Here is a 13,967-nt window from a genome sequence, read left to right as displayed (position 1 = left end):
TTTAGAGGGAACTCTATTCAGTAGATATACTGCGGTAAGTAAGGCATCTCCCCAAATAAACATAGGTAAATCAGTGAAGCTCATCATGGACCTGACCATATCCAATAGGGTCTGATTCCTCCTATCTGACACCCCGTTGAATTGAGGTGTACCCTGAGGTGTCCACTGTGAGACTATGCCGTTTTCCTTGAGATAGTCCCGGAATTCCCCACTAAGGTATTCTCCTCCTCAATCTGATCGAAGAGCCTTAAGGGGTTTTTCAGTTTGTTTTTCTACTTCATTTCTGAACTCTTTGAACTTTTCAAAAGATTCAGACTTGTGTCTCATACACATATCCATACCAAAAGAAATCATCGGTAAATGAAGTAAAAATTACAACCCCTAGCCTGCACATCGAATGGGTCACACACATCTGTGTGTACTAGGGTAAGTATTTCGTGGACCTCCCCTGTGTCCTACAAAGGATAATTTGGCAATCTTTCCTTGAAGGCAGGATTCACAAATCGAATATGACTCGAAAGTCAATGAGCCCAAAAGCCCATGTTTATCCAATTTGTTTATTCTGTCTTCTCCTATATGGCCAAGTTTGAGGTGCCACAAATACTTCTGGTTTATCTCATCTCTAGATCTTCTTGATCCTATGGCACTCACTATTTGCTCAGATACATTCACCGATACATCTATATGTAAGTGATAGAGACTGTCAGTCATAAAACCACATGAAACCCATTTATTTATCAAATAAATAGAACAGTAGTTTTACAAAACTCTTCCTATGCTAAACAAAATACAAAAATCAAATTTCTGCTAGCAGTAGGTAACAGTCCCTAAGTATCCTAAGCATATCTGACATTCCTTCTGAAGGTCTGTCTGCCTTTTTGTTCTTCAGGCTCTCGAGGTATGAAGGACAGTTTCTCTTCCAGTGGCCGTCGACATTGCAGTGGAAACATTTTTCCTTTGTCATTGGCCCTTTTTTTTTGAACTTCCTTCTTTGGCTTCTTGTTTTTCTTCTGCTTCTTAGCAGGCTTCTTTTTCTTCCAAGTAGACTTTCTCTTGGAACCAGAAGTCAACTCAGCAGCAAGGACATTGCCCTTGAACCTTTCAAGGCTCCCTCAGCAGTTACCAACATGTTTATCAGTTCAATCTTAGTGCATTCAATCTTATTCATGTGGTAGTTTACTATAAACTTACCAAATGAATCAGGAAGTGACTGTAGGATCAAATCCACTTGCAATTCCTTGTGCATGTTCATTCCGAGCTTCTCAAGCTCCCCTAGGTCCTTGATCATAGTCAGACCGTGATCATGGACAGACTGCCCTTCGTGCATCTTTGTCTTGAAGAGCCTCTTGGGCACTTCAAAACGAGCTGTGCGACTCTGCTCACCATACAACTCTTGCAGGTGTGCCAGTATGTCCCTAGCAGTCTTCATATTTTCATGCTGGCATTGGAGTTCATTGGACATGGATGCCATGATATAGCACTTGACCCTAATGTCATCGTCTGTCCACTTTTCATGCGTCACACGCTGATCAGTAGTCGGACGTGCTGGTAATGTGGGGATATCATTTTTGAGTATGTAGCCTATTTTCTCGCAGTTCAAAACTGTTGACCCCCTAATGGATTTTGATGAATACAAAACACTAGAGTATAATTCTATTTATCTTAACAATTTACTTGAGAATTTTAGGTGATTAATTAAGAATATTGTTAAGAAATGTCTAGGCAAGTTTCCATAATTTTTATGAATTTATTGAAGAATTTTTTGAGTTGAAGAAAACAGATTAGGGACAGCCGAGACATCTCCGGTTTATCCCAGAGACGTCTCTGGCACAAACAGGAAGAACTGGCACGTTTGGAGACGTCCCCGGCACCTGGCGAGGCATCTCGCAGGGTCGGAGTCGACTCTCTCAGTAGCGGAGTCGACTCTCTCAGTGGCGGCAGAAAGGCTGATTTCAAGAGATGCGCGCGAGCCGTCTCCACAGGACGCGGAGTCGTCCCCGCAAGTAAAAAGCAGACTTCCCGAGTCGTCCCCGAGGTAGCGGAGTCGACTCTCTCAGGATTTTCCAGAGGATGTCTTTTTCGGTGATAAGGCAGCGGAGACGTCCCCTGAAAGAGCGGAGTCGACTCTCTCAGAGAATTCCAGAAGACTTGTTTTTCAGAGATATAACGGCGGAGTCGTCCCCAAGGCAGCGGAGTCGTCCCCATGCAAAAAGCGCAAACAAGCCGAGACGTCCCCGTAAAGTGCCGAGGCGACCCTCTCAGAAAAATAGAAAAACAAGTATTCAAACAGCTCATTTCCAGAGTCGTCCCCGTAAAGCACCGAGTCGATCCCAAACATCGTCAAAAGTAAAATCTTACAGCCGAGACGTCTCGCGATAAAGCGGAGACGTCTCCGGAGCACCTGGGATGCGACTGACAACTTTTGCAGGTTTGGTTTGAATTTCAAATCTCTTTAACTTTATCTCTAACGGCTATATTTGCTTTTTGGGCTATAAAAGGGAGCTCTTAAGTGCTTTCCAACAACTTCTCACCAACCCAACACAAGATCATTCAAGAGAGAAGAAAGAAAAAGAGGTTCAAGGGAGTCAGTGCATTCAAGTGAAGAAATCAAGTGCCTTCAAGTTTTCCAACTGATTTCGTGCTCAACTACTCTCTCCCGTTCGGCATTCAAAGCTCACATTCAAGCCAACGCGATCCACATCGGAAGAACCACCATTTCCCACGCTTCCAACGGCTAAAAGGGTTCTTCCGGGTTTCATTGTTTATCAATGTTATATTTGCTTATTTAGAGCTTTCAAATCTTTTGTAAAACTTTTTCAATATTGTGCTTGTTCCAGTCAAGGGACTTGGAACAAGGGAAAGGCGTCCCAAGCCTAGGTGAAATTGGGGGTTATAGGGTTCGTTGTTAGCCCGGTGTAAAACAACGAGTTGGGTAGTGAACTCGCAAAACTACCGTACTGTAATCTTGGATTATAGTGGAAATTCCCAAAGGTGCTTTGGGGAGTGGATGTAGGAGCAGTGGAAGCTCCGAACCACTATAAAAGCTTGTGTTTGTGATTGTCTGTTTTCATACCTTTATTTTTACTTTAGCTCATACATTTGTGTGTTTTATTTTTAATTAGACAAAAAGTTTTAAAACACCCAATTCACCCCCCTCTTGGGTGACCATCTCTGGGCAACAAGTGGTATCAGAGCGGATGCTCTGTATATTTCTTGAAGACCTAACCGTCTTAGCTAAAGATCTAGATGGCAACACCCTTCAATAATGTTCCTGCTGAGGGGCAGGCAACTAATAGACCTCCACTCTTCAATGGGACAAATTATACCTATTGGAAGACTAGGATGAGGATCTTTATTCAAGCACAAGATTATGCCTTGTGGAGGGTTATAGTTAAGGGACCACAAGAACCATCACACATGGTGAATGGCATTCAAGTTCCCAAACCTGAGGAGGATTGGGATGAGAATGATAATAGGATGGTTCAACTCAACTCTAGAGCCATGAACTCATTATTTTGTGCTCTAGATGTGAATGAGTTCAATAGAATTTCAACCTGTACTTCCGCCAAGGAAATATGGGATAGACTTGAAGTTATCCACGAGGGTACAAATCAAGTCAAAGAATCTAAAGTGAACATTCTAGTTCACAAATATGAGCTATTTAAGATGGAACCTAATGAAACCATCACATGCATATTTACACGCTTCACCGATATAATTAATGGTCTAAAGAGTTTGGATAAATCTTATACTAATCCGGAACTTGTGAGTAAAATTCTCAGGTCTTTGCCGAAAGCATGGAAAGCAAAGGTCACGGCAATCGTAGAAGCCAAAGACCTCAACACTTTGGGACTAGAACAACTATTGGGCTCATTGATGACGCATGAGCTCACAATGAAGCAACATGAAGAAGAGTTGCCAAAGAAAAGGACAATCACACTCAAGGCCACTTCGAGTGTGTGTGAAGAAGAAAGTAGTGAGAGCGAAGAAGAAAGCGAAGATGAGGATTTGGGTTTGATAGTGAGGAAGTTTAAGAAATTCATGAGAAGAAAGAAACCCTTTCCAAGGAAAAAGTTTGGAGGGAGAAATGATTGGAAAAAAGAAAAAGAAAAAGAAAGAGACCCAATCATATGCTATGATTGCAAGAGACCGGGACACATTCGTTCCGAATGCCCTCAACAAAAGAAGTACTTTGGGAAGAAGAAGAAGAAGGCATTAAAGGCAACTTGGGACGATAGTGACACATCCTCCTCCGAGGAAGAGAAGGAAGAGACCGCCAATTTGTGCTTCATGGCGTTCGAAGATGACGAGGTATGTCAAAACTCAACTATAAATTTTACTTTAGAAGAATTGTATGAAGCTTTTCAAGAACTTATGAGTGATTGTAGTATATTAGGAGCAAAGAATAAAGAATTAAAAGCCTCCAATCTAAAACTAAAGGATGATATTAAAAATCTATTGATTGAGAAAGAGAGCGTTGAAAATGTTAACACCATTGATCTAGAAAATAAAAATTCAAAACTTAGCATTGAAAATGAAACGGCAAAAACACTAATTAAGGAATTAAATCTAAAAGTAAAATCCCTACTCGATAATAATACCTCACTTGCACAACATGTTGAATCCCTTAAAAAGGATAAGGAAGAACTAGTTAAAGAAAATTTGAATCTTAAGAATGAGGTACATAAGTACAAACCAATTGTTGAAAAATTTACACAAAGCTCTAAAAAATTAAGTCTTATTCTTTCAAATCAAAGAGCTGTTTTTAATAAAGCTGGATTAGGATATAAAACTAACAAGCAACAAAAGTATCTAAAGAATTTCTTTGTGAAAGCAAAAGATGTCAAAACTGAAAAACCTACATGCTTTCATTGTGGAAAAAGTGGACATAAAGCTTACTCTTGTATTCAAAGAAAGATCCAAACAAACAAGAGTACATTTGTAAAAGCTAAAAACATAACTAAAGTATGGGTGCATAAGGGAACCAACTACACTAACCACGAAGGACCCAAGAAAACTTGGGTACCTAAGAGCTTCACATGATCATTTTGCAGGTATGCCTTGCAGCCGAGAATAAAAAGAGAATGTGGTATCTTGATAGTGGTTGCTCAAGGCATATGACCGGTGACAAGAGTCTCTTCGTCACCTTGAAATCAAAAGAAGGAGGAGTAGTCACATTTGGAGACAATGCAAAAGGTCAAATCATTGGTATTGGTAAAATCTCCATATCACCCTCCTCATTTATTGACAATGTATTGTTAGTTAATGGACTAAAATATAATTTATTAAGTATAAGTCAATTTTGTGACAAAGGGTTTAAAGTGTCATTTGAATCTTCACTATGCATAATTAGTAGTCCAGTTGACAATGAGATCATACTTACGGGACATAGGCATGGAAATGTTTACATGGTAGATCTTGATGATCTCACCATGAAGGATGGCCAATGTCTTGTAGCCATGGATCCCAAAGTTAATGAGACTAGTTGGTTATGGCATCGTAGGTTAGGGCATGCTAGCATGGATTTAATTTCTAAATTGATTACAAAAGATCTAGTCAAAGGACTACCAAAAATAGACTTTGAAAAGAACAAAATTTGTGTTGCATGCCAATTAGGGAAATAAACAAGAAGTTCTTTCAAGTCTAAGAACATAGTCTCAACATCAAAACCCTTAGAACTAATTCACATGGATTTGTTTGGACCCACTAGAACTGCTAGTCTAGGGGGTAAGAAATTTGGTCTTGTAATTGTTGATGATTTTTCACGTTTTACATGGGTTTCATTTCTTGCACATAAAGATGAGTCCTTTTCCGCTTTTATCAAGTTTCATAATAAAGTTTCAAATGAACTCAATCTTAAACTAAAAGCAATTAGGAGTGATCATGGTACCGAGTTTGAAAATCAGTACTTTGAAAAGTTTTGTGACGAAAATGGTATCAATCACAATTTCTCGGCACCTAGGACACCTCAACAAAATGGGGTGGTAGAAAGGAAGAATCGCACACTAGCAGATATGGCTCGTACCATGTTGTGCGAATCGAATCTACCAAAGTACTTTTGGGCTGAAGCAATAAATACTTCATGTCATATTTTAAACCGTACTTTAGTTAGATCCATCTTAAAGAAAACACCTTATGAGTTAATAAAAAGTAAGAAACCAAACATAAGCTATTTTCATGTTTTCGGTTGTCGATGCTTTATTTTAAACAATGGAAAGGACAATCTAAGCAAATTTAGTGCTAAATCAGATGAGGGGATCTTCTTAGGTTATTCCTCATCTAGTAGAGCATACAGGGTCTTCAACAAGAGAACTCTCGTTGTTGAAGAATCCATTCATGTTGTTTTTGATGAAACTAATGGAGATTCTTCTAGAAAAGAAAAAGATAGTGATGCAGGTATACTTGAAGACAGAATGAAGGAATTCTCCATACAAGACACTTCTAGAAAAGAAGAAGATAGTGATGCAGGTATACTTGAAGACAGAATGAAGGAATTCTCCATACAAGACAAGCAACTTGAAGATGAAGTCAAAGAAGATACAATTCAGCAAGATGAAGAAGATCAACCCCTCGCAAGAAATCAAGATCTTCCTAAGGAATGGAGGTATGCACATGGTCATTCAAGGGATCTAATCCTTGGTGATCCTTCGCAAGGGGTAAGGACAAGATCCTCTCTAAGAAATACTAGTAATTATCTTGCTTTCATTTCACAAATAGAGCCTAAATCACTAGAAGAAGCCGAAAAAGATGATAATTGGATGAATGCTATGCAAGAGGAATTAAACCAATTTGAAAGAAATGAAGTTTGGACTCTAATGAAAAGACCCCCTAATGTTTCAATTATAGGCACCAAATGGGTAAATAGAAATAAACTAGATGAAGATGGAATAGTAATAAGAAACAAAGCTAGGCTAGTGGCCAAAGGATATAATCAGGAGGAAGAAATAGATTTTGATGAAACTTTTGCTCCTGTTGCTAGGTTAGAGGCTATTAGACTACTTTTGGCATATTCATGCTTCATGGATTTTAAACTCTATCAAATGGATGTAAAAAGTGCATTTTTAAATGGTTATATAATGGAGGAAGTTTATGTAGGACAACCTCCAGGGTTTGAAAACCACTTACATCCAGATTACGTTTATAAATTGCATAAAGCATTGTATGGACTTAAGCAAGCCCCTAGAGCATGGTATGAAAGATTAAGTAATTTCCTAATTGAAAATAAATTTAAGAGAGGAAATGTAGACAAAACCCTCTCCATTAAAAGAAAAGGAAATGACTTATTGCTTGTACAAATTTATGTGGAGGATATAATTTTTGGTGCTACTAATGATAGCCTTTGTCAAGAGTTTGCCAAGCTTATGCAGGGAGAATTTGAAATGAGCATGATGGGTGAGCTTAACTTCTTTCTTGGGCTACAAATAAAACAATCAGAGGAAGGCATCTTCATCAGTCAGTCCAAATATATCAAGGAAATGTTGGAAAAATTCAAGATGAAGAATGCGAAGGAAATCAGCACACCCATGGGCTCAAGTTGCAAGCTTGACAAAGATGAAAAAGGTAAAAGTATAGACTGCAAATTGTACAGAGGTATGATAGGCTCTTTACTTTACCTTACTGCTAGTAGACCAGATATATTATTCAGTGTTTGTATGTGTACTAGATACCAAGCATGTCCTAAGGAATCACACCTGCAAGCTGTTAAAAGAATTTTTAGATATCTAGTAGGGACATCTAATGTAGGCTTATGGTATTCTAAACAATCTGACATAAATTTAATTGCTTATTCCGATGCTGATTTTGCCGGGTGCAAACTCGACAGAAAAAGCACAAGTGGCACATGTCAATTCTTGGGTGCTAATTTGGTTTCTTGGTTTAGCAAGAAACAAAATTCAGTTGCCTTGTCCACAGCTGAGGCTGAGTACATTGCAGCTGGAAGCTGTTGTGCCCAAGTTCTTTGGATTAAGCAACAACTTGAAGACTTCGGTATCAAAATGGATAATATACCAATTAAATGTGATAATACAAGTACAATTAATTTAACAAAAAATCCTATCCAACACTCTAAATCCAAGCACATAGAGATTAGGCATCACTTTATTAGGGATCATGTGCTGAAAAATGATGTGATGATTGAATATGTATGTACTGAAAATCAATTGGCCGATATCTTTACAAAGCCCCTTTGTAAAGATAGGTTCAACTTCTTAAGGAATGCTTTGAGCTTGTATGATCCTAGCAAATAAATTCAACTTGTATTGCAATGCTTGGCTACACAAACTAGTAATCCACCTCAAGGTCCATAAGTGAAAGCATGAATCCATCTAAGCTAAATGACGAACTGTTTGACTTTCCGGAGGATGGTTACCCTCCCTTGGACTCTTCATGGAGATATTTTCAGAGCCTATTTCATAGGTATTCGAAATTTGGTCAAACAATCCTCATTTCAATATTAATTATTCAAAAATCATTATCAAACTTTTATAGGATGTATTATTAAGGGGGAGGATCACAAACAAACTCACTCTGTATTCACCAAAAGAAATCATGTTGATTAATGTGGTTAAATAAAATAAATTGGGAAAAGGTTACAAATCAGTCTGAAATTTTTCAGTGCCGGAGACGTCTCTGGCAAATCGCAGAGACGTCCCCCCGGCGAGACGTCTCGCATCAGTCGCAGAGACGTCTCGGGGACCGAACGAGGGTTTTTAAAATAGGTCGAAACAGCTCGAGCCGACCCGAGCTATCCCTTTCATCCCCGACAAAAACAAAAACCCTAGCCTCCATTTTCTCTCCAACACAAACCCTAGCCTCTTTCTCCTCATTTCCCTAGGTTTTCCATTCAATGGCACCTAAAAGAGCTAGGAGGACTGGTGGGAGGCGTCCTAGGGCAGCGACCGACGGTGAGGAACGGAGGGAAGAGCCTTTCGAGCCGTCTCCTCCGGTTGCTCCGCCAACCGCGACCATTTCCTGTGCGAATCGCACAGTAACCACTGGAAGGTACATAGATTTTCATTTTCTAGATAGTGAGGGGTTCTCTATTGGAGAGAGACTCCGTGCCCAAGGTTGGAAACACCTTTGTACCCTCAATACATCGACCTACCCCGGCCTAGTTAGAGAACTATTTAGCAATATGGCCTTAGGGGACTTAGGGTACACTGCACATGTCCGGGGGACGTTGGTAGAGATTAATGAAGATGTCCTATCTAGCGTTTTGCAAATCCCTAAGGACGGTGAGGCTCCTACCTCACATCCTCAAAGGGAAATAGCCCTAAACTTGCTTTTAGGACGAGAGGACTGCGGCCCTCTTGATGTAGTGAACTCACAAGACCTAAATGCCGAGATGAGACTACTTTTGAGTATTGTCAACCGGGTCTTGTTTCCAAAAACCGGTCGCTTCGATTTTGTTTCGGAGCGAGACCTAGTTATCATGCACCACATCCTACTAGGGATTCCCCTAAACCTCCCTAGACTTATGTTGAACTACATTGCTACATGTCATAGGTATTCTAGGTTTAGCATACCTTATGGGATGATCCTTACCCTACTCTTCAAACATTTCAAAGTACCCATTCCAGAAAATGAACCTGCAAAACCCTTGAGAAACACCGACTATTATAATGAGAGCACAATGCGAAGAATGGAGTTTCACAAGGTAGATGGGTCATGGGTCAAGGTACCAAAGAGAAAAGCTCAAACCCTAGAGCCTGAGATCCCACTTCAGGAGCCTGACCACCACTCTCCTCCACATAGCCACATGGACTTTCCTGATGTACCCTCCAGCTCAGCTGGACCTTCCACATACATGCCACCACCTCCTCCAGTCAGTGGGCCCTACTCCCTATCAGAAGACCAGATGCGCACTTTAGCATCTGTAATTTGCCAGCAGATGAGGGAGGAGATGAGATCGATGATCTCTACTGAGTTGGCCCCCATCAGAGCCTCACATGAAGGGATTCTATAAGAGCTGAAGGAAATTAGAGCTCAGATAGAAGCTACAGCGCAAGAACTAGTTAGTGTGAATGCCACCCAAGCCTTTAGATCAATTGAGCTACAAGACAGCTTGAGGACCATTTCAAATAGCCTTCAAGAACTGACAAGCCCTGGAGGTAATGTGGGCACTGTGGTTGCCCAACTTCGAGGAAGAATTGAAAGGGCAAGCATTGAATTTGAAGCACTAGTGGCAGCCTTTCATCAGTCCCAGGGAGAGCAGTTCAAAACATTATTAGATTCCATCAATGCATTTATAGATGCAGCTTATAGGGCTTATGAGCAACGTCGCCGATGCGGGACATTTTGTAGACATCTAGGGTTCTTCTTTGTAAACCCTAGGCTTATTTTGAAACACTTTTTGTATTAGAGATGAATACTTGTAATGATCTCCTCTTTTAACTTTGTAATGACTTCAAAGGTTTACAATGATATATGAATGACATACAATTTCTTTTGAAACCTTGTGTACATTTCTGACTCTGTGTATGTGACTCTATGATGTGCCTTAAAGATCTCATAACATACCTTAAGTGCTCAAATTTGACACAATTTATGAATGCATACAAAACAGGGGGAGCACAATTACTTTTACAAAGGTCTGAAATGAATTACTTTTACAGGGGGAGCACAACCTGAATATCAAAGGGGGAGTGAAATGAATTCTGAATTCATTAATAAAACAATAGATAGTGGGAGCATAACTTGAATATCTTTGAGTGATTCATTGTAATATGCTGAATTTCCCTAGGAATTGTGTTTTAAGTACCTACGTATAATTTGTCCCCTTCATTGTTGATGACAAAAAGGGGGAGTAGATATATAGAACTTATATATGGAGTAGAACCAATAGGGAATGCAAAATTGAAGAATATTGGCTTTAAGATAATTGCCCTTCTGGAAAAGAAAGGGGGAGTCAAAAAAAACTTAGCTTTCAATTATCTTTAGCATCAATATCTCATTTTAACTTGATTCAAATTCAGTTGATATGCTAAAATTGCTTAAGAGCTATTAAGATCAATCTTATGCATAAGGATAGAACTGAAAATTGACTATTTTGAATTATGCACACTGTATCTAGCTATAATCAAAACATTATACTTGTATATCTGATCAAATACTGTGTATATGTTTAAATTTCGAATTTTGCATATACTCAGTGTTTTGTCATCATCAAAAAGGGGGAGATTGTTGACCCCCTAATGGATTTTGATGAATACAAAACACTAGAGTATAATTCCATTTATCTTAACAATTTACTTGAGAATTTTAGGTGATTAATTAAGAATATTGTTAAGAAATGTCTAGGCAAGTTTCCATAATTTTTATGAATTTATTGAAGAATTTTTTGAGTTGAAGAAAACAGATCAGGGACAGCCGAGACGTCTCCGGTTTGTCCCAGAGACGTCTCTGGCACAAACAGGAAGAACTGGCACGTTTGGAGACGTCCCCGGCACCTGGCGAGGCGTCTCGCAGGGTCGGAGTCGACTCTCTCAGTAGCGGAGTCGACTCTCTCAGTGGCGGCAGAAAGGCTGATTTCAAGAGATGCGCGCGAGCCGTCTCCACAGGACGCGGAGTCGTCCCCGCAAGTAAAAAGCAGACTTCCCGAGTCGTCCCCGAGGTAGCGGAGTTGACTCTCCCAGGGTTTTCCAGAGGATGTCTTTTTCGGTGATAAGGCAGCGGAGACGTCCCCTGAAAGAGCGGAGTCGACTCTCTCAGAGAATTCCAGAAGACTTGTTTTTCAGAGATATAACGGCGGAGTCGTCCCCAAGGCAGCGGAGTCGTCCCCATGCAAAAAGCGCAAACAAGCCGAGACGTCCCCGTAAAGTGCCGAGGCGACCCTCTCAGAAAAACAGAAAAACAAGTATTCAAACGGCTCATTTCCAGAGTCGTCCCCGTAAAGCGCCGAGTCGACCCCAAACATTGTCAAAAGTAAAATCTTACAGCCGAGACGTCTCGCGATGAAGCGGAGACGTCTCCGGAGCACCTGGGACGCGACTGACAACTTTTGCAGATTTGGTTTGAATTTCAAATCTCTTTAACTTTATCTCTAATGGCTATATTTGCTTTTTGGGCTATAAAAGGGAGCTCTTAAGTGCTTTCCAACAACTTCTCACCAACCCAACACAAGATCATTCAAGAGAGAAGAAAGAAAAAGAGGTTCAAGGGAGTCAGTGCATTCAAGTGAAGAAATCAAGTGCCTTCAAGTTTCCCAACTGATTTCGTGCTCAACTACTCTCTCCCATTCGGCATTCAAAGCTCACATTCAAGCCAACGCGATCCACATCGGAAGAACCACCATTTCCCACGCTTCCAACGGCTAAAAGGGTTCTTCCGAGTTTCATTGTTTATCAATGTTATATTTGCTTATTTAGAGCTTTCAAATCTTTTGTAAAACTTTTTCAATATTGTGCTTGTTCCAGTCAAGGGACTTGGAATAAGGAAAAGGCGTCCCAAGCCTAGGTGAAATTGGGGGTTATAGGGTTCGTTGTTAGTCCGGTGTAAAACAACGAGTTGGGTAGTGAACTCGCAAAACTACCGTACTGTAATCTTAGATTATAGTGAAAATTCCCAAAGGTGCTTTGGGGAGTGGATGTAGGAGCAGTGGAAGCTCCGAACCACTATAAAAGCTTGTGTTTGCGATTGTCTGTTTTCATACCTTTATTTTTACTTTAGCTCATACATTTGTGTGTTTTATTTTTAATTAGACAAAAAGTTTTAAAACACCCAATTCACTCCCCTCTTGGGTGACCATCTCTGGGCAACAAAAACAATTTTGAGGTTTCTAAGCCAGTCCTTGTAATTGGTTTCGGTCAGTCGGTTGGTCTCAAGAATACGGGTCAAAGGGTTTGAAGCTGACATTGTATCTGCAGAGAATAAAGATTCTAGTTAGACTTTTGTACTTGATCATTAATTTGTTCTTAGGTCTTTTAGAACAAATGTACCTCCCACTATTTTCTCGAATTCCTTACACTCCCCTGGTACTGCGATCTCACCAATTTACATGCCACCTCACCTAACAGTTATTGGTGACACATAGATTGATGAATGTACAACTCTTGTACAATGCTTCTTAAGCATGTTGCAGTGCAACTTGGTCTCTAAGCCATGAAAACCTCACCTAACAGTTATTGGTCCCATTTCTTAGTTAAGTCAGACCCACCGTATAACCGTAGGAATAAAATCGTCATTGGGTCCTCACCTAACGGTTATTGGTGCCCAACCCCACCTTTACCCTACAACATCTCATGTCTATAGAGAGGTCCAGCCCCCCGATGCAACTTGACCACTGTATCCAGCCGAGACAAATCAACATCAGAAAGACCTTAGCAGCTCTACTACAGTGGAAGACCTATTGACTTAATATTGGTTAATCAGGTCTTAGTGTTTGTGATGCATAAAATAAAACTGCTCTCCCAAGTGCAGGAGATTCGCACAAGCAGTAAAACTCGGAAGTCCGAGGTCGATTCCTCAGGGAACGATCTATGTATTATTAGCGTAACTTCATGTGTAATTTTCAGTTGATTTTTTTTAGAAATTAAAAGCAGAGAATAATAGATGAATAAACAAAGTTCAATAAGATAGAGATGGTTAGGGATCCGGAATCCCCCTTGATAATATTACTTTCAACAAATAAACTCGGCGATTCTCGATCAAGGATCAAATAAATAAAATAGTTCTAATCATGAAATATATCGTTTGAATATATGAACTCAATGTTTAAGCATTCATCGTGTCAATTATGTCTACGACAAATCAAATATCAGAGCAATCCATGCATCAATAAATATAAAACATGATGAATCTATCTAAAAAATAAATAAGAGAGAATCAGAACATATGAAAAGATGTAACTCAATTAAAATCAAGGTTCAGAGTTTACTTCAAGAGAGTAACTAATCAAGGGTTCTCCCATCACCCTTAACCAAAGGGATTAGCCTCCCATTACAATAGCAGCCTCCCTTTTTTTATTATTT

The sequence above is a fragment of the Phoenix dactylifera genome, chromosome 7 (assembly GCF_051530095.1).
Source record: "Phoenix dactylifera cultivar Ajwa chromosome 7, Ajwa_hap1_PhDact_Kaust_v1.1, whole genome shotgun sequence".
Classification (NCBI taxonomy): Eukaryota; Viridiplantae; Streptophyta; class Magnoliopsida; order Arecales; family Arecaceae; genus Phoenix; species Phoenix dactylifera.
This window is presented reverse-complemented; position numbering follows the sequence as displayed.